This window comes from Salmo salar, unplaced genomic scaffold, assembly GCF_905237065.1.
Source record: "Salmo salar unplaced genomic scaffold, Ssal_v3.1, whole genome shotgun sequence".
NCBI lineage: Eukaryota > Metazoa > Chordata > Actinopteri > Salmoniformes > Salmonidae > Salmo > Salmo salar.
Window position 1 is genome coordinate 303749 of NW_025548476.1, and position 26538 is coordinate 330286.

The 26538-nt window shown below is 43.0% G+C and overlaps 1 pseudogene; it reads left to right on the forward strand.

The window, feature by feature from the left end:
* The first annotated feature begins 9440 nt into the window (after positions 1–9440).
* Positions 9441–26538, forward strand: part of LOC123733087 (proline-rich protein 5-like) — a 66404-nt pseudogene continuing 49306 nt past the window's right edge.

Genomic DNA, 26538 nt, shown 5'->3' on the forward strand with positions numbered 1-26538 from the left:
GTATGACAGTCTAATGACAGGTGTGTATGACAGTCTAATGACAGGTCTGTATGACAGTCTAATGACAGGTGTGTATGACAGTCTAATGACAGGTGTGTATGACAGTCTAATGACAGGTCTGTATGACAGTCTAATGACAGGTGTGTATGACAGTCTAATGACAGGTGTGTATGACAGTCTAATGACAGGTGGGTATGACAGTCTAATGTATGACAGTCTAATGACAGGTGTGTATGACAGTCTAATGACAGGTGTGTATGACAGTCTAATGGTTCAGTTGGCACATGTACTGTACATTCTATGGGGAATAGGGAGAACCTTAAACCTTGTTTTAATTATAGTTCACGTCACAACTATTTTCTATGTAGCATTGTTTCATAGCTTATAATGAGCACATATTTACTTGTCAGTTTAAGAGAATAGACTTTTTTAGAGTTCATTTATTTCCTCAAAGCTTGTGCCAAGACTAAACATAGACATGACTCACTGTGGTTGTCAATATACTGAGAAATATTTTACCACACACACACACACACACGACTCATCTGATTTCGGAACAATAAAGCAGTCCTTGATTGTCTCCATGAGTCAATCTGTTTTATTGCGAAATCTTCCCCCAGCATGTGAGACGCTTTTAAAAATGGCTTTAAAACCCTGGACTGTTTTCTTTGGAAACACAGCAGACTTCCTCTCTCCTGCACACACACACACACACACAGCAGACTTTCTCCTGTTTTTGTTAGCCAGTGATGGTTAACTTGGGAGGACATTTTTTTCACAGTTGGTCCAACTGGGCTTGTGGTTGCCGTGGACACCTAAATAGAACACAGGAGGTGAATCGTAGACGTTTGCACGCACGCTGTGGTTTCCTACCCAGACTGGATTTACTTTACAGCCATTGGAAACCTGTCTGAGAGAGAGGAGGATCTCCCTCAGACCTGGACCAGACCAGACCTGGACCAGACCAGACCAGACCTGGGGTACTTTTAAACACCACTGAAATAGACTGTGGGACCAACACTAGATCTGGGGGCAACAGACACACACTGGGCTCGACCGAGGGGCAGCAGCTACCCATAACCCTTGTCCCTGACACTGGAGCTGCTTAATGTGACTAGGTCCCACCACAGTGTTTTTACTGTGGGATCTCATTATGAGTGTGCTGTGGTCGTCTGTGGAACTCTGGAACCCACATAGAGAACCCTCTCCTTTCCCTCTTCTCTGCACATCTTCCCAGGTCGTAGCTGGAAAATACAATGTACTTTCTATTTCGGTCTCTCTCTCTCTCTCTCTCTCTCTCTCTCTCTCTCCTAACCTGCTAAAAAGATTGATAATAACAATAGTATCATTAGTTCATGCTGTTTCACACTGCTGGTGCTGTGAGCTTATGGATGTTTAGTTTACCCACCTGCCCTTCAAACTAGTACTCAAATATGTCATGACGTGGCCCTCTTTGGGTATAGCGAGTGCCTTCCCCCGCTCTCCCTCTTACACCCAGGTTCTGTTATCTCAGGTCGTACATTTCTGGAGGAGACTCTCTCCCTCATGCAGTATAGAGAGGGTTCACAGTAGAACAAAGGAACTTCTTCTACATCACAGAACTTGAGAACTGAACAATGTCAATGTTTTGGAGAATGTGTAAACAGTCGGTGGAGAATCCAGCTACGACCCGGTCCATTTTGTTTTATGATTGTGACCTCATGAAAGACAATACAGCCACATTACCATAACTCTGTTTACACAGGAGCCTCCGTTATGAGGTTTGCATCTAATTATTGTATAAAATGAATGAGTAAAGATGAAACTATTTGTGAAATTGTGTAATGTGAGAGAATTGTATTTCTGTTTAAAGTTTCACTAAGTCATTGGCCCGCCCCCATGAGCACAGACATCGATCTGGCATCATGGGACAGCCCTTTCTACTGTTAGGAATATAACCCCCACCTGGAGGAATTCCCTTTAGACCAGCGTACCTCTATTACCGAGAGGTCTAAGGTTTGAGTAGAGACCATGCGTACCTTCAGTATAAGGTTGTAATGGTTGTTAAACTCCTATCGATATCGACAGAATAAGAGCAAATCTTCGATACTAATTACTAGTCTGCAGCTAGAAATTATGTCGACTGAATGCGAAGACCGACAACCGCCGAAACATCTAATCTATAAGAACATTTCTGAATGGGACTCTGAAGTATCCATTCTAACAACGAAAGACTTCATAGGAGAGAGAAGTTCAGATGAACTTTCCAACAGACATCATGACGACACACTGAGCGTAAATATATATATTGATTGCAATTATTCCCGAATGAGTGAATGTTGATGTGCAAAGGATTAGCATTTCAATTGTTATAATTATCAACTTTGTAGTGTCTTATTTTTCGCGCCCTTCTCAGTCCCTTTGTCTACCAAGCCGTCATACCGCTTTAGCCCTCTAGGGCACATCCCCTATCATTTCCTTGTAACCACATATATTGTTGTTTGTTTATGCATTTCTGTGATTATTTAATTAGTTAGTAAATAAATGATTAAGACAATTGATGTATGGATGATTTGTAGTAAAGGCTGGGTTCGTGCAGATAGCCAACAACTTTCGACAGACTAACGTGAGGTAAAGAATGATTCATCAATTAGAAGACTAATTGGTCAGATATTAAAATATCTGAAAAGTTATATTAGGAAAATTATAACTTTGTAATCTGAAGATTTTCCTTGGTGCCCCGACTTCCTAGTTAATTACATTTACATGATTAGTTTAATCATGTAATAATAATTACAGAGAATTGATTTGATAAAATAACAGTCTTCACTTTAATGATGCCAAAGACACGACATATAGCATGGTGCAGTGTGGCTGAACCACAAATTAACCCTTCCCTGGTAACATACTTTTGGGTCAGAAAACGCACACATGCGAACACATGCGAACACAAACACACACACACATTCAACTTCTAGATCTAGAATGCTATAAATGAATGAACCACTCTTCACCTCCCTTCCCATGGCAACGGTAACTTGTCAGAGAAGCCTGCTCCTGAGCTCTGGGTTTTAAGCCTAAATGAAAATAAGAAATAACTAGTTGCTTAATTTATACAATGCAAACATAAACTCCTAGCTCTTCCAGATAAAGTGCCAACTATGTTTTCATTCAGTTGAAAAGCGTTTTTATCTGAGAGAATTTAGTTTGGAAGTTCTCAGAAGAACCTCTTTAGTATTAAAATAAATGGAATTTCATTCTGAACCGACCTACTTTGCCTGATAGTGATCAAAGACGTGACAAATGAGTTAAAGCATTTCATGTCTCATATCGTTATGTTGAAATACACTATATATACAAAAGTATGTAAACACCCCTTGAAATTAGTGGATTCTGCTATTTCAGCCACACCTGCTGCTGACAGGTGTATAAAATCGAGCACACAGTCATGCAATCTCCATAAACAAACATTGGCAGTAGAATGACCTTGCTGAAGAGCTCAGTGACTTTCAACATGGCACCGTCATAGGATGCCACCTTTCCAAAAAGTCAGTTTGTCAAATTGCTGGCCTGCTAGAGCTGCCCCGGTCAACTGTAAGTGCTGTTGTGAAGTGGAAACGAGCTTCATGAAATGGGTTTCCATGGCTAAGCAGCCACACACAAGCCTAAAATCACCATGCGCAATTCCAAGCGTTGGCTGGAGTGGTGTAAAGCTCGCCACCATTGGACTCTGGAGCAGTGGAAATGTGTTCTCTGGAGATGAATCACGCTTCACCATCTGGTAGTCTGACGGACTAATCTGTGTTTGGCGGATGCCAGGAGAAGGCTACCTGCCCGAAAGCATAGTGCCAACTGTAAAGTTTGGTGGAGGAGGAATAATGGTCTGGGGTTGTTTTTCATGGGTCGGGCTAGGCCCCTTAGTTCCAGTGAAGGGAAACCTTAACACTACAGCATACAATGACATTCTAGATGATTCTGTGCTTCCAACTTTGTGGCAAGTTTGGAGAAGGCCCTTTCCTGTTTCAGCATGACAATGCCCCTGTGCACAAAGCGAGGTCCATACAGAAATGGTTTGTCGAGATCGATGTGGAAGAACTTGACTGGCCTTCCCAGAAGTGTAGAGGCTGTTATAGCAGCAAAGGGGGGACCAACTCCATATTAATGCCCATGATTTTGGAATGAGAACAGGTGTCCACATACTTTTGGTCATGTAGTGTACCATAAGCATAATGCCTCAACTCCCAAAACATAAAAAGATGTTCCCTATCCTGGCACACACCACATTTAACATTCAAATCTGACCAATCCTCTTTTAAGGAACAGGCTTCTGAAGGGACATTTGCTGACAGTTTTCATGTACGGATAGTCTGGAATTGCAAAAAGATTGAGGCAAACTTTGTTCTTTACTTTGAAGTCCCCAGTCCAGTTAATGATTGTGCTTAATGGGAATATGGCCCAGTCACACATACCAAACAGGCAGGGTTAATGGGAATATGGCCCAGTCACACATACCAAACAGGCAGGGTTAATGGGAATATGGCCCAGTCACACATACCAAACAGGCAGGGGGAGGATGATTGTGCAAGGTTAATGGGAATATGGCCCAGTCACACATACCAAACAGGCAGGGGGAGGATGATTGTGCAAGGTTAATGGGAATATGGCCCAGTCACACATACCAAACAGGCAGGGGGAGGATGATTGTGCAAGGTTAATGGGAATATGGCCCAGTCACACATACCAAACAGGCAGGGGGAGGATGATTGTGCAAGGTTAATGGGAATATGGCCCAGTCACACATACCAAACAGGCAGGGGGAGGATGATTGTGCAAGGTTAATGGGAATATGGCCCAGTCACACATACCAAACAGGCAGGGGGAGGATGATTGTGCAAGGTTAATGGGAATATGGCCCAGTCACACATACCAAACAGGCAGGGGGAGGATGATTGTGCAAGGTTAATGGGAATATGGCCCAGTCACACATACCAAACAGGCAGGGGAGGATGATAGTGCAAGGTTAATGGGAATATGGCCCAGTCACACATACCAAACAGGCAGGGGAGGATGATTGTGCAAGGTTAATGGGAATATGGCCCAGTCACACATACCAAACAGGCAGGGGGGAGGATGATTGTGCAAGGTTAATGGGAATATGGCCCAGTCACACATACCAAACAGGCAGGGGGAGGATGATTGTGCAAGGTTAATGGGAATATGGCCCAGTCACACATACCAAACAGGCAGGGGGAGGATGATTGTGCAAGGTTAATGGGAATATGGCCCAGTCACACATACCAAACAGGCAGGGGGAGGATGATTGTGCAAGGTTAATGGGAATATGGCCCAGTCACACATACCAAACAGGCAGGGGGAGGATGATTGTGCAAGGTTAATGGGAATATGGCCCAGTCACACATACCAAACAGGCAGGGGGGAGGATGATTGTGCAAGGTTAATGGGAATATGGCCCAGTCACACATACCAAACAGGCAGGGGGAGGATGATTGTGCAAGGTTAATGGGAATATGGCCCAGTCACACATACCAAACAGGCAGGGGAGGATGATTGTGCAAGGTTAATGGGAATATGGCCCAGTCACACATACCAAACAGGCAGGGGGAGGATGATTGTGCAAGGTTAATGGGAATATGGCCCAGTCACACATACCAAACAGGCAGGGGGGAGGATGATAGTGCAAGGTTAATGGGAATATGGCCCAGTCACACATACCAAACAGGCAGGGGGAGGATGATTGTGCAAGGTTAATGGGAATATGGCCCAGTCACACATACCAAACAGGCAGGGGGAGGATGATTGTGCAAGGTTAATGGGAATATGGCCCAGTCACACATACCAAACAGGCAGGGGGAGGATGATTGTGCAAGGTTAATGGGAATATGGCCCAGTCACACATACCAAACAGGCAGGGGGAGGATGATTGTGCAAGGTTAATGGGAATATGGCCCAGTCACACATACCAAACAGGCAGGGGAGGATGATTGTGCAAGGTTAATGGGAATATGGCCCAGTCACACATACCAAACAGGCAGGGGGAGGATGATTGTGCAAGGTTAATGGGAATATGGCCCAGTCACACATACCAAACAGGCAGGGGGAGGATGATTGTGCAAGGTTAATGGGAATATGGCCCAGTCACACATACCAAACAGGCAGGGGGAGGATGATTGTGCAAGGTTAATGGGAATATGGCCCAGTCACACATACCAAACAGGCAGGGGAGGATGATTGTGCAAGGTTAATGGGAATATGGCCCAGTCACACATACCAAACAGGCAGGGGAGGATGATTGTGCAAGGTTAATGGGAATATGGCCCAGTCACACATACCAAACAGGCAGGGGGAGGATGATTGTGCAAGGTTAATGGGAATATGGCCCAGTCACACATACCAAACAGGCAGGGGAGGATGATTGTGCAAGGTTAATGGGAATATGGCCCAGTCACACATACCAAACAGGCAGGGGGAGGATGATTGTGCAAGGTTAATGGGAATATGGCCCAGTCACACATACCAAACAGGCAGGGGGAGGATGATTGTGCAAGGTTAATGGGAATATGGCCCAGTCACACATACCAAACAGGCAGGGGGAGGATGATAGTGCAAGGTTAATGGGAATATGGCCCAGTCACACATACCAAACAGGCAGGGGGAGGATGATTGTGCAAGGTTAATGGGAATATGGCCCAGTCACACATACCAAACAGGCAGGGGGAGGATGATTGTGCAAGGTTAATGGGAATATGGCCCAGTCACACATACCAAACAGGCAGGGGGAGGATGATTGTGCAAGGTTAATGGGAATATGGCCCAGTCACACATACCAAACAGGCAGGGGGAGGATGATTGTGCAAGGTTAATGGGAATATGGCCCAGTCACACATACCAAACAGGCAGGGGGAGGATGATTGTGCAAGGTTAATGGGAATATGGCCCAGTCACACATACCAAACAGGCAGGGGGAGGATGATTGTGCAAGGTTAATGGGAATATGGCCCAGTCACACATACCAAACAGGCAGGGGGAGGATGATTGTGCAAGGTTAATGGGAATATGGCCCAGTCACACATACCAAACAGGCAGGGGGAGGATGATTGTGCAAGGTTAATGGGAATATGGCCCAGTCACACATACCAAACAGGCAGGGGGGAGGATGATTGTGCAAGGTTAATGGGAATATGGCCCAGTCACACATACCAAACAGGCAGGGGGAGGATGATTGTGCAAGGTTAATGGGAATATGGCCCAGTCACACATACCAAACAGGCAGGGGGAGGATGATAGTGCAAGGTTAATGGGAATATGGCCCAGTCACACATACCAAACAGGCAGGGGGGAGGATGATTGTGCAAGGTTAATGGGAATATGGCCCAGTCACACATACCAAACAGGCAGGGGGAGGATGATTGTGCAAGGTTAATGGGAATATGGCCCAGTCACACATACCAAACAGGCAGGGGGAGGATGATTGTGCAAGGTTAATGGGAATATGGCCCAGTCACACATACCAAACAGGCAGGGGGGAGGATGATTGTGCAAGGTTAATGGGAATATGGCCCAGTCACACATACCAAACAGGCAGGGGGAGGATGATTGTGCAAGGTTAATGGGAATATGGCCCAGTCATACATACCAAACAGGCAGGGGGAGGATTTCACCAGGACTTTTATCATGTTAATGATATCTCAGTGAGAGGGACTAACAAAATCTAAATTGGGGCCGCTGGAGGTCAGGGCCCTGGACACATGCCCTACGTGCCCAGTTGGTATTTGGCCATGATTACTACAAGTTTAGATAGCTGGCTAGACTAACTACCAATCTAAACATGGTTAACTAACGTGGATAAATGAGTGACTATCAGTGGCTGACATAACAAGAGAGAAACTGTTGATGCACAACCAAATGTAGAAATTGCACCCTGTGTATTCTGCTATTCTAACTGTCAACAGGAAGTTGAGAGCCGACTGAGTTTTAAAAACAATTCAATCCACTCTGGTCAGGTTATGTATGTGTCTTATGCCTGGAGCCGGCTCTGGCTGGATCATAAGGGTGAAACATAAAATAAAGTACTTGGCATGAAGAGGCAAAGTGTGGTTAAATATTCCTACCTTCCCCAACACACTGCATGCTGGTGTTCCATGCACAAGGCCAGGAGTTTAGCTCTAGTCAGGAAAAGCTCCTGTCCCTAATGATGAAATGCTATATAAACCAGTATAAACCAGTAAAATAGTAATTGTGTACTTTTAGAATGAACCTTTCTGGACTGTATAGTATTGTTTTCTCCATGGTTGAATGATGGTGTGTTTAGACACATGCCATTCTCTAGGCCTTAATGTTAGTTCCATGACCCTAAACAAACATTCTCTCACCACAGCATCAGGCATTTATGACTCTGGCTACTCAACAAGCTACACATTAAACCAGAGAGAGAACTTTCTCATGCTCTAGTTCCCCAGGTACCTTACTGTTATTCTTTTATGGCCCCAGCATTGTAAAGGCAGATATTCCTGACCTTGTGAGTTGGACTTTGCCATGTGACATTCTCAAAACACTTGGTACTATAGAAGTGAAACAGAACAGCAGGTTGCTGATCATCATCGTAGTATCTCAAATATCTTCCAGAAGGATGATGGAACATCAAAGGTTGGTTGATTCTCTGATATGGTTTCTTCTTCTTAGATGTTTATTTTGGGAGATCTTCCAATAACTCTTCATGCAGCCTCTTCACAAACTTCAAGCAACAGTGGTACTGAAATGTATGTCCAATATGTAGGTTATGTGAAGATCCTCGGTGGTGAGCTTTGACAAATCCATTAATGTTGAATTAGGTGGGGATTGGATCGTGGATCTGAAAACTTGCTGATCACCAGCATTTTGCCAAGAGAGTGCACAGCTGAATCACAGCTTTCTCTTTTATGAGCACTTAGTATAACGTACAGGGTTGTGTTTATAGCTTTATGAGGATCATTAGGCTGAATGCTTTGGTTTTAAATGAATGAAACATTATACATTGTTGTTAGGAGGCCGGTAGTCTACTAACTCATCTTGGCACTGGCACTCCTCCAGGACTCACAGCGTGGGACAGTCACTCATTTAGCAGTTTCTCCACGCACTCTCAGCACAGACAGACCGGTGGATATACTACGGTGCGCGCACACAAACATTCTGGTCTACACACATTCCACACACACACTTGCAGACGCTCGTGTCACGCGGACTCGACTAGATACAGTAGCAGCTGGCGCTGCTAACTCAAGTCAACAAGAGGAAACATCCACGAGTCGTGACATCCCCGGAGTCGGCTCCGTTTACACATCCGTACTCCACTCGCATACTCAGACAGACACGGACACTGTCGGGACAGCTTCAGTTTTAGTGGCTACCTTTGCCATCTTTCTACAAACCAAGAAGAATTGAAACAAAGATTTTGCTAGTATTTTTCAGTGTGCGTGTTGGAGCGCCTATATATTATCTCTGTGGCGTGTTGGAGCGCCTATATATTATCTCTGTGGCGTGTTGGAGCGCACCACCAGAGGAAGACAGCGACCATACACGGTGGGTACCTTTATAAACGTCCGCTGTGTAGCTTATGAACTTGATTTGCCTGACGTTAGTGGTGGCTGTCAACTCCGTCGTAGCCATGATATAAAGTTGTCGGATGATACCGTGCTTTGTTATAAATATTTAGAATATATGCCGAAATGGAGATGTAACACCAGAGCAGTAGCATAGGCTGTCCAGACTGTCTCCGGGATTGTTTTTAGGAGTGCGTCCTCAGCTTTCCGGAGAGGTGAGACGTTGGCGGGTTCAGGGACGCGGGCAACCCCGTATGTCCATAGACCTTGTCCTTTGTATCTTTTAGAGGGGACATATTGATAGACTGTTTTGTTGTTGTTGTTGACAATCTAAACGTGTTGGATGACAGAAACTAATGGAGTAGGGAGACAGTTGAACTCTGGGACTGTATGGTGAAGGTCAGGTTTGGCAAGGTAACGGTTCAAGGGTGATGGAGTTCTCATTTTTTCTACTTCAACTAGATTTGATTAAAACAAACTTTAATGGATAAAAAAATGTAAAGAAGTAAAAGTAAAAAAATGTCAAATAAAATAGAGGGATTGGGTAGAGGATATGAACCTGGTTTAAGGGGAAGGGTTGTGTAGAGGATATGAACCTGGTTTAAGGGGAAGGGTTGTGTAGAGGATATGAACCTGGTTTAAGGGGAAGGGTTGTGTAGAGGATATGAACCTGGTTTAAGGGGAAGGGGTTGTGTAGAGGATATGAACCTGGTTTAAGGGGAAGGGTTGTGTAGAGGATATGAACCTGGTTTAAGGGGAAGGGTTGTGTAGAGGATATGAACCTGGTTTAAGGGGAAGGGTTGTGTAGAGGATATGAACCTGGTTTAAGGGGAATGGTTGTGTAGAGGATATGAACCTGGTTTAAGGGGAAGGGTTGTGTAGAGGATATGAACCTGGTTTAAGGGGAAGGGGTTGTGTAGAGGATATGAACCTGGTTTAAGGAGAATGGTTGGGTAGAGGATATGAACCTGGTTTAGGTTTAAGGGGAAGGGTTGGGTAGAGGATATGAACCTGGTTTAGGTTTAAGGGGAAGGGTTGTGTAGAGGATATGAACCTGGTTTAGGTTTAAGGGGAAGGGTTGTGTAGAGGATATGAACCTGGTTTAGGTTTAAGGGGAAGGGTTGTGTAGAGGATATGAACCTGGTTTAGGTTTAAGGGGAAGGGTTGGGTAGAGGATATGAACCTTGTTTAGGTTTAAGGGGAAGGGTTGTGTAGAGGATACCAACTACCAACCCGGTTTATGGTAAGGGTCCTTGGGAAAGAGGTCAATAAATTGATTAAAAATAGAAAGTAGGGGATGGAAACTGATTCTTCAGGATACTGGAAGGGGAGTGGTGGTTTGTGATTTTTGAGTGGTGGGATGAATGTTTGTGGTTATTGTTGATTTTGTTTGGGAGACAGTCAAGAGGGACAGTACCTTTTATATAGGGAAACGGGTAGATCTCCGGTCCAGATTGATCAATACTCGACTGAATAACACTACTGTCCTGTACTGTACTGCATTGTACTGTACACTACTGTGTTCTACTGTGCCGTACTGTACTGTGATGTTCAAACTTGTGAAACAGCCTAGACGTCTATGATTCGTTCAGATTTTGATCTGATCCGCACAGAACAAATTTGTACTTGTTTGGGGCGGAGCTCATTAGAATAATATCCAGCATGCTTTGCAAGGGTTTTTGTTTTTACATTTTACATTTTGGTCATTCAGCAGACGCTCTTATCCAGAGGAACTTGCTGCATGTGATAAGTATTTTGTTGCGATCTACAATTGATTCCTCTTTCCTATTAAAACCTGTCTAAGGCAGGGGGTGGGGGTTCTACTAAGCTATATGGTTTTGTTTTAAGAAGGTCATACCAAGGATCATTTAGCTGTTTGATTTTGAATTATAAAAAGTATAAAGTATATGAAGTATAAAAAAACACAAGAAAAAAATGATTGGATAATTTTTGGGGACCTTACTGCTATTAGCCTATTCAAATGCATTGAATAACAGATTCACTACATGGAACAACAGATAGTCCCAAAAATTATCAAAAATAAGTTTGTTCTGAAGTGTCTGAGCGATATATGAAAGATCAGGATTTTTAATATATTTTTACATGTATTTAACACCTTATTTTTGCACTAAACAGTCTCCATACCTCCATTAATTTTTTCACCTGGTACCATGGGACTTTCAGACATGTCTTGTGATGCCTGTAATATAATGCTTACTTATTATAATAGAGAATGTATAGCAGTTGAAATTTGGCCATGGAATCAATGACCGAAAAATACGTATTTTTAAATGCACCTGATTTCATGTCCAGAAAATAGGTATTTTCAATATCCGGAAAATACATATTTTCATCTTTCATTCATCACCTAAAATGTACCTGGTGTCAACGTCTGGAAAATAGTTGTAAAATATGTATTTTCAACGGCCTTTTGCTTATTGGGATATGGTTGTCCTCTTTAATGTGAGTTTGGTAGGTTTATAGAAGTTAGCATCCTTCCTCCTGACCTGATTTATGTTGATTTATGCATTGCCTGTCCCCCCTAGTGCTGCAGTGGCACACTGTAACCAGAAGGTGGAGACAAAGTTCAGGAACTCTGATGGAATTAGAATTGTCACTTTTTCTTCTACTATTTCAAACATACTGTTTTACCTGCAGGCTGCAAGCTTGGTTGGAAATAACACAGTTCAATACTTAGAAACACTGCACACTCCTTTTCAACTGGTACCTTCTGCCTGAAATTACCAATACCAGTATACAGCACTAACACTAAGAATTTGTTCTTAACTGACTTGCCCAGTTAAATAAAGGTAAAATAAATCCGTACCACTAGCTCATTATTATTCTATTGGGGTGCTGTTGGTGGTAATGGTCAGGACTGAGTGTTGAGTGCTGCCCTAGGTGCCAGTCAGTGGGACTGGGATGAGTGAGTTAGTGTTGGGTTTCCTCCTGCATCATCTTGGATCAGGGTTCGTTTTCACTTGGGGAACTTCCTGGTATCTGTTTACACAGTGGTGATGGCAGGGAGCCCACTCATGTTACTGCTAGAGACCAGATGGAGGGGGGGGATAGAGCGAGATGAGAGAGGAAAGAAGTCAAGAGGCAGAGAATCCTAGAGCAGGGCCAGAGATGAGAGGAGCAGCCGCAGCCCAGACAACATCTCCATACCAAGGTTTGTTCCTAGTTCCTGGCACCAGAGAGGATGGATGGAGACCTGTGGAATTGCAGACTAGAGCAGCAGACTTTAAGCAGGGCTGTGAAGGCTGTAAAGCTGCTATGTGCCTGTCGGCTGTTCTGTCAGCTGTGACTATGTGATGTGGTGTCCAGGACTAGAGCCTGGGACCGCGGCCAAGCCTGACTTCTGACTGGCCATTGGCCCAGAGTGGCAGGTGGAGCAGGGGCTGTAGCCAGACAGGTGACAGGTGACAGGAGAGAGGCCAGGAACATCAGAACACTCCCTGGAGCAGGGTTGAGTCATAGCCGAGTCATCGTAGTGACTGGGGCAATGCAATCATATTTAATTAAGTTCTACATAAATTATTTACTATACATTGCCTGTATTTTTAGCCCAGAACATTGTGAACAAATGAACAGCATATGTAGTTGGGCCCCTCCCTAGAGTTACACTAGAGATACCGTCTTCTGTTTTAGACTCTGTTGAAACATTCTCTCACTTATTCTGATGGTTCAGTTCATTGGGTATGATTACTGTCTGAAATATGAATGGTTGAGAATATAGAAACATCAAGCACGTGTGATGTTTTGAGGTTTGAGTCGGGCACATCCTCGGCTACCTTCTGAAGCACACTCGTTCATTAGGACCCGTCGTTTGTTTTATGCGGAAGATCTCAGCACCTCTAGGGAGTTTCATGGAAGAGGATCAAGTGTCTCACTACAGTGTGTGTGGTGACTACACCCCTATTCATTTAATTATAATTTTGATTGGGTAGGAGTGCTGAGCTGACACCTCTCTGGCATCCGTCAGAAGGTACCCAGGATGCACCCTGTCCCCCTCTCTCTGTCTGCCTTGGAATATATTGATGTCTCTGGTTTGATGTCCAAACATTTTGGTTAGCCCCGCATTCCAGGTTCTCTACGACCTCCACGGTGATGAGAAACAGGCGGATGGTCAACTAGAAGACTGTATTTAAGTCTATTATGTAAAACGCCTGATGCCTCTGAAAGGAAGTGTAGCTAATATTGTAGTGTCAGACACTAGCTTTGAGTCTCTGAGAATGTAAAGTCCAAATCTCTAAGTAAACCGCTACTTAAACATGTTTCCGTGTGCCATCTGCCGTGGTAGAATGGCCCCCTTTATTTCAATGAACTTGTTGACCTCAGTTCTTTGATCTAGTCGATGGAGTCACACGCTACTCTGGTCTCACAGTGGGGTATCAATCATTCTGCATCATAGCCTTTTGAACCCAGTTCAGTCTGTGTGGGGGGCTGTGTTGGGGACTGGGCACAGCAACCCAAAACACACACAGTCACGGAACACAGATTACAACTGAGGAGAAACAAAGAGGAGAGGAGGAGAGCGTCGCACGCTAACCAACTGTTGGATCTCTGAGAGCGTCGCACGCTAACCAACTGTTGGATATCTGAGAGCGTCGCACGCTAACCAACTGTTGGATATCTGAGAGCGTCGCACACTAACCAACTGTTGGATCTCTGAGAGCGTCGCACGCTAACCAACTGTTGGATATCTGAGAGCGTCGCACGCTAACCAACTGTTGGATCTCTGAGAGAGTCGTACGCTAACCAACTGTTGAATCTCTGAGAGCGTCGCACGCTAACCAACTGTTGGATATCTGAGAGCGTCGCACGCTAACCAACTGTTGGATCTCTGAGAGCGTCGCACGCTAACCAACTGTTGGATCTCTGAGAGCGTCGCGACGCTAACCAACTGTTGGATATCTGAGAGCGTCGCACGCTAACCAACTGTTGGATCTCTGAGAGCGTCGCACGCTAACCAACTGTTGGATCTCTGAGAGCGTGCGCGACGCTAACCAACTGTTGGATCTCTGAGAGTGTCGCACGCTAACCAACTGTTGGATCTCTGAGAGCGTCGCACGCTAACCAACTGTTGGATCTCTGAGAGCGTCGCACGCTAACCAACTGTTGGATCTCTGAGAGCGTCGCACGCTAACCAACTGTTGAATCTCTGAGAGCGTCGCACGCTAACCAACTGTTGGATATCTGAGAGCGTCGCACGCTAACCAACTGTTGGATCTCTGAGAGCGTCGCACGCTAACCAACTGTTGGATATCTGAGAGCGTCGCACGCTAACCAACTGTTGGATCTCTGAGAGCGTCGCACGCTAACCAACTGTTGGATATCTGAGAGCGTCGCACGCTAACCAACTGTTGGATCTCTGAGAGCGTCGCACGCTAACCAACTGTTGGATCTCTGAGAGCGTCGCACGCTAACCAACTGTTGGATCTCTGAGAGCGTCGCACGCTAACCAACTGTTGGATCTCTGAGAGCGTCGCACGCTAACCAACTGTTGGATCTCTGAGAGCGTCGCACGCTAACCAACTGTTGGATCTCTGAGAGCGTCGCACGCTAACCAACTGTTGGATCTCTGAGAGCGTCGCACACTAACCAACTGTTGGATCTCTGAGAGCGTCGCACGCTAACCAACTGTTGGATCTCTGAGAGCGTCGCACGCTAACCAACTGTTGGTTCTCTGAGAGTGTTGCACGCTAACCAACTGTTGGATATCTGAGATCGTCGCACGCTAACCAACTGTTGGATCCCTACTGAGACATGGTAGTTTGTTTTTCCTCTTGCAGTGCTAGGTGAATGGTAGTGCAACAGGGGAAGAGGCCTTGGTACATGTATGCCCCCTGTGGGTTATTGTGTTATGAAGTCATAATGTATATACAAGTCTGAAGTGTATGAATTGGAGTTGAGATGAGGCGACTATGGAAAGGCAATAATAGTAAAGGTTTAATACAATGCGTGAAAAAGCAGAATAATTTTGGATTGCAATAAGAGTTGATGTAATGAAATGCATTGCAGACTGAGATGGAACCATAGAGATGGAAAGACGTCTCACCTTCGTGTCTGTGCCATTATGGCATCTGACAGCATGGGCCATCGCCATTTTAAAGTTGTACATTTTCTTCTTCTTTTGTGTTTGAAAAAAGTGAAAAGCTAATATTGGTGATTTACCGCCACCTGCAGTGCTGGATCCTGAACCAAATCCTGGGTGTCATTCATTTATTTTGGCCACTAGATGGTGGTGATACAGCTTCAGCCATTTGTAAACCATAACACCCAATTTGAAGAAGATGACAATGCTCTGATAATTGGCTGATCGCTTCCCAACCCATAGGAATCCCTATGGATCCCTAAGCCCTCAGTGGCAATGTCCATGCTAAAACAGGTTATATCCAAGTTGAGTCCTTTAACTATCCCTATGGATAGAGCATGTTCTGAACTGTGATGTGTGTTTTCTTGTTGTTTGTGAAAGATGCTGCCTGGACACCGGTCCCTAGGTCAAGTTCAGTCTCTGACCCCACCCCTCACCTTTGACCCCTCACCTCGGATGGAAGAACGCACCCATTCCTTTAGGAGGTGAGAGACCACAGGTCACTGCCCTCTCTCCGTGCACACACAGACAACACACACACACACACACACAATTTAGATACACAATTGTTCCAGTAGGGGAGGGTGGGGTCAGTGTCCTAACTACGTATGAGGACACTGAGGTCCAGATCTCTGGAATTTCTTCTAATGAGATTTTTAGTTATTATAAAAAGATATATTTTGTTCATAATAAAGAAAATGAATTACAGGTCAACATGTAAATATTGCTCCCAGCTCAGAATGCTTATATTGTTGATCGGACTGAGTTGTAATCTCGCCTGCCTCTTTGAGAACGAGCGGAATCATAAACAGTGCTTTGTTCGTTATGTTCTCCTGCCTCCTCCTGATTGGTTCCCCAGAGTCAAACGGCTGACTCCGCCCTCCACAGGCCGACGGATTGAGACGTGAAATGAACTACGGAAGCTTCCAGTCGGCTCTACTACGCAACTACAGAGGTTTCTGACAGTGTGTCTGCGAGATGCCAGACAAAAGGCCATTTTAAAACTGTGACTCCTTCCGTGTCTACAGACACCCACCCAAACAAAAACCCACTCATGAGTGCACAATTGGTACATAGTCACTAATAGATATGTCAGTCAGTCAGGTGGCTAGCTGCCGGCAGAGACTTCTAGTGTAGTAATGTTGAAGGGCTCTGGTTAGTATTACTGAGCCAGCAAGAAGGATGAAGAAGCTAACGTTAAACAGAGCAGAAAAAGACTTGCTTTACAGAGAGTAGGCTACTGAGACAGATAGTGATGTGGTGCTCAGTGGTGAGGCTGCACGGCATGCAGGAGGAAGCAGAGGAGACAGAGAGGAAGCAAACAGATAGATAGGGGGTTAGGTCTGTGGTTACCAAACTTGGGGTCGGGGCCCCATGTAGGCTCCCCTGAGAAAATCTGTACGAATTTCGTCAAACAAGTTAGGAACTTAAAAAAAAAATACATGTTTCAATATGAATATCTCATGGCCTATCTCCCCAATAAGGCCTACATTAAATGATATCAACATGGCCTATCTCCCCAATAAGGCCTACATTAAAATGATATCAACATGGCCTATCTCCCCAATAAGGCCTACATTAAAATGATATCAACATGGCCTATCTCCCCAATAAGGCCTACATTAAAATGATATCAACATGGCCTATCTCCCCAATAAGGCCTACATTAAAATGATATCAACATGGCCTATCTCCCCAATAAGGCCTACATTAAAATGATATCAACATGACCTATCTCCCCAATAAGGCCTACATTAAATGATATCAACATGGCCTATCTCCCCAATAAGGCCTACATTAAAATGATATCAACATGGCCTATCTCCCCAATAAGGCCTACATTAAAATGATATCAACATGACCTATCTCCCCAATAAGGCCTACATTAAAATGATATCAACATGACCTATCTCCCCAATAAGGCCTACATTAAAATGATATCAACATGACCTATCTCCCCAATAAGGCCTACATTAAAATGATATCAACATGGCCTATCTCCCCAATAAGGCCTACATTAAAATGATATCAACATGACCTATCTCCCCAATAAGGCCTACATTAAAATGATATCAACATGACCTATCTCCCCAATAAGGCCTACATTAAAATGATATCAACATGGCCTATCTCCCCAATAAGGCCTACATTAAAATGATATCAACATGGCCTATTCTCCCCAATAAGGCCTACATTAAAATGATATCAACATGGCCTATCTCCCCAATAAGGCCTACATTAAAATGATATCAACATGGCCTATCTCCCCAATAAGGCCTACATTAAAATGATATCAACATGGCCTATCTCCCCAATAAGGCCTACATTAAAATGATATCAACAGGGCCTATCTCCCCAATAAGGCCTACATTAAAATGATATCAACATGGCCTATCTCCCCAATAAGGCCTACATTAAAATGATATCAACATGGCCTATCTCCCAATAAGGCCTACATTAAAATGATATCAACATGGCCTATCTCCCCAATAAGGCCTACATTAAAATGATATCAACATGGCCTATCTCCCAATAAGGCCTACATTAAAATGATATCAACATGGCCTATCTCCCAATAAGGCCTACATTAAAATGATATCAACATGGCCTATCTCCCCAATAAGGCCTACATTAAAATGATATCAACATGGCCTATCTCCCCAATAAGGCCTACATTAAAATGATATCAACATGGCCTATCTCCCCAATAAGGCCTACATTAAAATGATATCAACATGACCTATCTCCCCAATAAGGCCTACATTAAAATGATATCAACATGGCCTATCTCCCCAATAAGGCCTACATTAAAATGATATCAACATGACCTATCTCCCCAATAAGGCCTACATTAAAATGATATCAACATGACCTATCTCCCCAATAAGGCCTACATTAAAATGATATCAACATGGCCTATCTCCCCAATAAGGCCTACATTAAAATGATATCAACATGACCTATCTCCCCAATAAGGCCTACATTAAATGATATCAACATGGCCTATCTCCCCAATAAGGCCTACATTAAAATGATATCAACATGCAAACAGTACAGTTCTAAAAAATGTCCTAAGTTTCATTTTGTCTCTGATGTTACGTGTCAGTATTTCCTCCTTTCAGGGGTGTAGTATTACAACTGTAAAGCAGCCCACCGCACCTCTCTGATTCAGAGGGGTTGGGTTAAATGCAGAAGACTTTATAAATAATCCTGGGGGACGACGACAATTCCACCGTTTGTTACCTCGTATCCCAGCGATAATGCCTTGCATTACGATTGGGAAGAAAACACTTCAATTTGCGTAACTTGCCATTGCCTTAACCATTTTCTCAACTTACCCCATGGCCATTGGCTCAATTTACCCCAAGGCAAACATATTGATAATATTAGCCCACACAGCTATAATGATGTACTTTCATGTTAGGTTTTGGTCCTCATATTAAAGCTTATAGAGACCCCAACTGATGTACAGAACAACCTTAAAATGATCTACTTTGGTTTAGATTATGAACCCTCGAACACAATGCGTTAATTGGACTTTATGAAAACAGTTTTTGGACCTAACTTGCTTACCACTTTTCCATGTGGTTTCTTCCTTCAGACTCAATGAAATGATGACCTCCTTCCTAAATATTTGGTCAAATAATCCATTTTGTGTCTGGATTCCTAGAAACAAGGGGTGGCTCAATGTACCCCTTTTTGCTCAACTTACACCATTCTCCCCTATGTGTTTCTATCATCAAGAGAGATCTGATACAGATTCGACTAACATCCACTTCAACTCTTAACTCAACACATGTGTCCTCCAGATCCTCTCACAGGGAGCAGGGAACACTTTGAAGTTTCTCCCCAGTGGCTGTTTCTATTCAGTTTATTAGGGATTCTGGACCCCCATAGGTTCATAGAGTGGCCTCTGTCCTCCTCCGTCCTTCTCCCCAGTGGCTGTTTCTATTCAGTTTATTAGGGATTCTGGACCCCCATAGGTTCATAGAGTGGCCTCTGTCCTCCTTTAGAATCTAACACACGTGGGCTATTTAAATGTGGTTGTTGTTAGATATATTAACAATGTCATTTATAAATGATTAAAAACAGTTAGAATTCATTGGTTTAATAGTATAGTACACCACCCCAGTTGTCCTTCTCCTACCGATCTCCTGTACAAACCTTCTCCTACCGATCTCCCATACAAACCTTCTCCTACCGAACTCCCGTACAAACCTTCTCCTACCGATCTCCCGTACAAACCTTCTCCTACCTATCTCCCATACAAACTTTCTCCTACCTTTCTCCCGGATAAACCTTCTCCTACCTCCCTCCCGTACAAACCTTCTCCTACCTATCTCCCATACAAACTTTCTCCTACCTTTCTCCCGGATAAACCTTCTCCTACCTCCCTCCCGTACAAACCTTCTCCTACCTACCTCCCGTACAAACCTTCTCCTACCTATCTCCCGTACAAACCTTCTCCTACCTATCTCCCGTACAAACTTTCTCCTAACTATCTCCCGTACAAACCTTCTCCTACCTATCTCCCATACAAACCTTCTCCTACCTAGGGCTGTGGCGGTCACAAAATTTCGCCAGCCGGTGATTGTCAAGCAAATAACAGTCTCACGGTAATTGATCGTTAATTAACATAAACACATTTAGCATCTGCTGGTTTCCACACACAGCCTACAAGCCACTGATGCAGACCTTTGGAACATTTACATTTAAAAAGTCTAATAAATCCATGTAATATAGCCTACACCTTCACAATAAATCATTATTTATTTTAGACAGGTCTAAAGAAGCATGATATGAAGAAAATGTATTTCAGAAGAACAGAATAGCATACTCTTGTTGTCCTTATGTTAGGTCCTGATCTGGCTAAGCCAAATGGCTTTGGGCTACACTAGTTCATTTAGCAGACAAGATTTGCTGCGCACGTCCTTATCCAATTCCGAGGTGCAAATTGATGATATTGGAAGAACTGTCCACATTTAGTTTTCGTCAGCCAACGAGGATGAGTAGGCCTAACGAACAGCAAAAGCACTAGCCTGTGTCAATCTAATATCCCCCATAGTACTAAAAGTCGACCTGTTCTATTCTGTGTGAGAAATCAATATTCCAAACATAGTCTGGGACAGTTGTGGGATGCAATAGATCCCACATTAATACAACCACTAGCATCACAACCACTAGCATCCCAAATTAATACAACCACTAGCATCCCAAATTAATACAACCACTAGCATCACAAATTAATATAACCACTAGCATCCCAACCACTAGCATCCCAAATTAATACAACCACTAGCATCCCAAATTAATACAACCACTAGCATCCTAAATTAATACAACCACTAGCATCACAACCACTAGCATCCCAAATTAATACAACCACTAGCATCACAACCACTAGCATCCCAAATTAATACAACCACTAGCATCCCAAATTAATACAACCACTAGCATCCCAAATTAATATAACCACTAGCATCCCAAATTAATATAACCACTAGCATCCCAAATTAATATAACCACTAGCATCCCAAATTAATATAACCACTAGCATCACAACCACTAGCATCCCAAATTAATACAACCACTAGCATCCCAAATTAATATAACCACTAGCATCCCAAATTAATACAACCACTAGCATCACAACCACTAGCATCCCAAATTAATACAACCACTAGCATCCCAAATTAATATAACCACTAGCATCACAACCACTAGCATCACAACCACTAGCATCACAAATTAATACAACCACTAGCATCACAACCACTAGCATCCCAAATTAATATAACCACTAGCATCCCAAATTAATATAACCACTAACATCACAACCACTAGCATCACAACCACTAGCATCACAAATTAATACAACCACTAGCATCCCAAATTAATATAACCACTAGCATCACAACCACTAGCATCCCAAATTAATATAACCACTAGCATCACAACCACTAGCATCCCAAATTAATACAACCACTAGCATCCCAAATTAATATAACCACTAGCATCCCAAATTAATATAACCACTAGCATCCCAAATTAATATAACCACTAGCATTACAACCACTAGCATCCCAAATTAATATAACCACTAGCATCACAACCACTAGCATCCCAAATTAATACAACCACTAGCATCCCAAATTAATACAACCACTAGCATCCCAAATTAATATAACCACTAGCATCACAACCACTAGCATCCCAAATTAATACAACCACTAGCATCCCAAATTAATACAACCACTAGCATCACAAATTAATATAACCACTAGCATCCCAAATTAATATAACCACTAGCATCCCAAATTAATACAACCACTAGCATCCCAAATTAGTATAACCACTAGCATCACAACCACTAGCATCCCAAATTAATATAACCACTAGCATCACAACTACTAGCATCCCAAATTAATATAACCACTAGCATCCCAAATTAATACAACCACTAGCATCCCAAATTAATACAACCACTAGCATCCCAAATTAATATAACCACTAGCATCCCAAATTAATATAACCACCAGCATCCCAAATTAATACAACCACTAGCATCACAACCACTAGCATCGCAAATTAATATAACCACTAGCATCACAACCACTAGCATCCCAAATTAATATAACCACTAGCATCACAACCACTAGCATCACAACCACTAGCATCCCAAATTAATATAACCACTAGCATCACAACCACTAGCATCCCAAATTAATACAACCACTAGCATCACAACTACTAGCATCCCAAATTAATATAACCACTAGCATCACAACCACTAGCATCCCAAATTAATATAACTACTAGCATCACAACCACTAGCATCACAACCACTAGCATCCCAAATTAATATAACCACTAGCATCCCAAATTAATATAACCACTAGCATCCCAAATTAATATAACCACTAGAATCACAACCACTAGCATCCCAAATTAATATAACCACTAGCATCCCAACCACTAGCATCCCAAATTTATATAACCACTAGCATCCCAAATTAATACAACCACTAGCATCCCAAATTAATATAACCACTAGCATCACAACCACTAGCATCCCACATTAATACAACCACTAGCATCCCAAATTAATACAACCACTAGCATCCCAAATTAATATAACCACTAGCATCACAACCACTAGCATCACAACCACTAGCATCCCAAATTAATACAACCACTAGCATCACAACCACTAGCATCCCAAATTAATACAACCACTAGCATCACAACCACTAGCATCCCAAATTAATATAACCACTAGCATCCCAAATTAATATAACCACTAGCATCACAACCACTAGCATCACAACCACTAGCATCCCAAATTAATACAACTACTAGCATCCCAAATTAATACAAACACTAGCATCACAACCACTAGCATCCCAAATTAATATAACCACTAGCATCCCAAATTAATACAACTACTAGCATCCCAAATTAATACAACCACTAGCATCACAACCACTAGCATCCCAAATTAATACAACCACTAGCATCACAACCACTAGCATCCCAAATTAATATAACCACTAGCATCCCAAATTAATACAACTACTAGCATCCCAAATTAATACAACCACTAGCATCACAACCACTAGCATCCCAAATTAATACAACCACTAGCATCACAACCACTAGCATCCCAAATTAATACAACCACTAGCATCACAACCACTAGCATCCCAAATTAATACAACCACTAGCATCCCAAATTAATACAACCACTAGCATCCCAAATTAATATAACCACTAGCATCACAACCACTAGCATCCCAAATTAATACAACCACTAGCATCCCAAATTAATATAACCACTAGCATCCCAAATTAATACAACCACTAGCATCCCAACCACTAGCATCCCAAATTAATATAACCACTAGCATCCCAAATTAATACAACCACTAGCATCACAACCACTAGCATCCCAAATTAATATAACCACTAGCATCACAACCACTAGCATCCCAAATTAATATAACCACTGGCATCACAACCACTAGCATCCCAAATTAATACAACCACTAGCATCACAACCACTAGCATCCCAAATTAATACAACCACTAGCATCCCAAATTAATATGACCACTAGCATCCCAACCACTAGCATCCCAAATTAATATAACCACTAGCATCCCAAATTAATACAACCACTAGCATCACAACCACTAGCATCCCAAATTAATACAACCACTAGCATCCCAAATTAATATAACCACTAGCATCCCAAATTAATATAACCACTAGCATCCCAAATTAATACAACCACTAGCATCCCAAATTAATACAACCACTAGCATCCCAAATTAATATAACCACTAGCATCCCAACCACTAGCATCCCAAATTTATATAACCACTAGCATCCCAAATTAATACAACCACTAGCATCCCAAATTAATATAACCACTAGCATCCCAACCACTAGCATCCCAAATTAATATAACCACTAGCATCCCAAATTAATACAACCGCTAGCATCCCAAATTAATATAACCACTAGCATCCCAAATTAATATAACCACTAGCATCCCAACCACTAGCATCCCAAATTAATATAACCACTAGCATCCCAACCACTAGCATCCCAAATTAATATAACCACTAGCATCCCAAATGAATACAACCACTAGCATCACAAATTAATATAACCACTAGCATCCCAAATTAATACAACCACTAGCATCCCAAATTAATATAACCACTAGCATCACAACCACTAGCATCCCAAATTAATACAACCACTAGCATCACAACCACTAGCATCACAAAAATGTATTTTTGCAATGTGGCTGACGGACCAGATCAGAATGTTTAGCTGAAGATATTGGGCTAACATCTGTTGGGCTAACATCTGTTGGGCTAACATCTGTTGGGCTAACTGGGCTAACATCTGTTGGACTAACATCTGTTGGGCTAACATCTGTTGGGCTAACATCTGTTGGGCTAACATGTGTTGGACTAACATCTGTTGGGCTAATCTGTTGGGCTAACATCTGTTGGGCTAACATCTGTTGGGCTAACGTTTAGGCTATTTCTTCACATTATAAGTGCAGCAACACACACACGGCAGTAGGCTGTAAGCGTGTATGTTCCATTACTGCAAATGCAATTATGAATGTAATGCTTTTATTATAAAGGTGCATTTTTATGGTGAAAATCTTCCCAAACATGAAACTCACGCTCTGCTTATGTATGTCAGTTAGGCTCTACACCCGCTTCATTTTAACAAGTTATTTGGCCACTTTAGTTGTGATATAAACCTTATTAAACATATAGGCCTATGGGCTAGGCTACATGAGGTGTGATACTAACCTTATTAAACATATAGGCCTATGGGCTAGGCTACATGAGGTGTGATACTAACCTTATTAAAACATATAGGCCTATGGGCTAGGCTACACGAGGTGTGAGACTGATTCAAAAAGTCGCAAAAAAGGCATTGTTTATCAATTAATAATATATATATATCATTCACATGTGATATGCTAATATTGTCACCCATCAGACTATAATTGATTTCATCTTGTCTTTACGTATATTAAATAATATATGTGGGACATTTGTTTTGATTTAGAATGGACCATTATAATCACCTGTCTGGAAACAGGAGCAGCGGGAAAATACATCTAATTTATGCACTTAAATAGCGAATGGAGGATGCTTTTCCTATGGTTCATTTTCATTCCAGGTAGGCTATACTCCAGGTACTGTTCTATTCTGACCCAGGTACTGTTCTATTCTGACCCAGGTACGGATCTATTCTGGCCCAGGTACTGTTCTATTCTGGCCCAGGTACTGTTCTATTCTGGCCCAGGTACTGTTCTGCCCAGCTATTCTGGCCCAGATACTGTTCTATTCTGGCCCAGGTACTGTTCTATTCTGGCCCAGGAACGGATCTATTCTGGCCCAGGTACTGTTCTATTCTGACCCAGGTACGGATCTATTCTGACCCAGGTACTGTTCTATTCTGACCCAGGTACGGATCTATTCTGACCCAGGTATGGATCTATTCTGGCCCAGGTACTGTTCTATTCTGACCCAGGTACGGATCTATTCTGGCCCAGGTACTGTTCTATTCTGGCCCAGGTACGGATCTATTCTGGCCCAGGTACGGATCTATTCTGGCCCAGGTACTGTTCTATTCTGACCCAGGTACGGATCTATTCTGGCCCAGGTACTGTTCTATTCTGGCCCAGGTACGGTTCTATTCTGGCCCAGGTACGGATCTATTCTGGCCCAGGTACTGTTCTATTCTGACCCAGGTACTGTTCTATTCTGACCCAGGTACTGTTCTATTCTGACCCAGGTACGGATCTATTCTGGCCCAGGTACTGTTCTATTCTGGCCCAGGTACTGTTCTATTCTGACCCAGGAACGGATCTATTCTGGCCCAGGTACTGTTCTATTCTGACCCAGGTACGGATCTATTCTGACCCAGGTACTGTTCTATTCTGGCCCAGGTACTGTTCTATTCTGGCCCAGGTACTGTTCTATTCTGGCCCAGATACTGGCTTCTATTCTCGGCCCAGGTACGGATCTATTCTGGCCCAGGTACTGTTCTATTCTGACCCAGGTACGGATCTATTCTGACCCAGGTACTGTTCTATTCTGGCCCAGGTACTGTTCTATTCTGGCCCAGGTACTGTTCTATTCTGGCCAGACTGTTCTATTCTGGCCCAGATACTGTTCTATTCTGGCCCAGGTACTGTTCTATTCTGGCCCAGGAACGGATCTATTCTGGCCCAGGTACTGTTCTATTCTGACCCAGGTACGGATCTATTCTGACCCAGGTACTGTTCTATTCTGGCCCAGGTACTGTTCTATTCTGACCCAGGTACTGTT